Source organism: Limulus polyphemus, unplaced genomic scaffold, assembly GCF_000517525.1.
Source record: "Limulus polyphemus unplaced genomic scaffold, Limulus_polyphemus-2.1.2 Scaffold11995, whole genome shotgun sequence".
Classification (NCBI taxonomy): Eukaryota; Metazoa; Arthropoda; class Merostomata; order Xiphosura; family Limulidae; genus Limulus; species Limulus polyphemus.
In genome coordinates, this window is record NW_013677605.1 from 11,141 (window position 1) to 12,789 (window position 1,649).

Genomic DNA, 1,649 nt, shown 5'->3' on the forward strand with positions numbered 1-1,649 from the left:
CGATAAAAGATACGGTCTACAAGAACGACTATTCTTTCTCATTTTATAAATACATCACGTTTATTGTTTTGTATTACAAATATACTTTAGATGTAAATAGGTTATATGTAGGTCTAACAATGAAGCAAGTCTCCCTTCATTATCATGGGAGACTTAAATAAACACAGTCTATTCTGATGTGGCAAAGATCTTAATAGGAGAGACTGAGCTGTTTAGTGTATGCACTCGGATCGCAACCATTTTCTGCTCAATGCTAGAGATTATACATATGTCCAGGTTCCGAGTCGGACACTTACAGTAATTGATCTACTCATTTGTTCGCTCTTCCTTTCCTCTTTTCCTAGAGTGATGGGCAATGATAATGGTGGCAGTAATCACTTTCCCAACATTATTTGATAAACTGTATGAAGTTAATGCCATCCAACTCGTATACTGTGGTTAAAAGTGGAGAAGGTCAATGGCTCTCCTTCAACACATGACTTGGAGTTTGGCCCTACTGTTATTTACCTGTCATCTGTTATATATTTTGTGAAGACAGTAACTAACTGTATTTTTCATTCCTAAGACATCAAAATGTTTACAGAGTATCATTACTGATGGCAAAATGTTGATAGCAAAAAGTCACAGAGTGCTCAGAAATCACTTTTAATATTACATTTTAGGGATTTTCAAGTGTTGTTATGTCATTCATCATCAACCATTTTTCAACTCTGGCACAAAAAATAGCTGGGCTGTTCATTATCGTTTTCCGAGATTTCATTGTTCACAGGAACACAAAATATTCATTAATGGTTGAACATATAACAACACAGAAACATTATTTTTGTATATATGTCACAAAACACATATAAACCACTCCTAACTAACACAAAAACCTTGAATAAACCTCAATTTAACAATTCTACACATTATAAAGATACAAGGGTTAGATTTATCTCGCGATCAAAAACTAGCATTTCTATATTGATTAGAGTATTGTAAGAGTAATTTGATACTTTATTATTAATGTTACTTTCACCTATAAGATAATAATTATAAAGGATTACGATTCCATTAAATAGAGACTCAATACTTTGTTATTTATACTGACCAGCCTCATTATACGATCTCGTCTAACATTTGTGGAACATTGTACTGACTTAATAGTTTGTCATACATAACGTCCAGCCTCATTATACGATCTCTTCTAACATTTGTGGAGCATTGTACTGACTTAATAGTTTGTCATACATATTGACCAGCCACTTTATACGATCTCTTCTAACATTTGTGGAAAACTGTACTGACTTCATAGTTTGTCATACATACTGTCCAGCTATATTATACAATCTCTTATAACATTTGTAGAACATTGTATTGACTACTGACTTCGTATGACAAACTATCAGTTTACCAACCTCATTGTACGATCTCGTCTAACATTTGTGGAACATTGTACTAACTTAATAGTTTGTCATACATAACGTCCAGCCTCATTATACGATCTCTTCTGACATTTGTGGAGCATTGTACTGACTTAATAGTTTGTCATACATATTGACCAGCTATTTTATACAATATATTCTAACATTTGTGGAACATTGTACTGACTTAATAGTTTGTCATACATAACGTCCAGCTATTTTATACAATATATTCTAACATTTGTG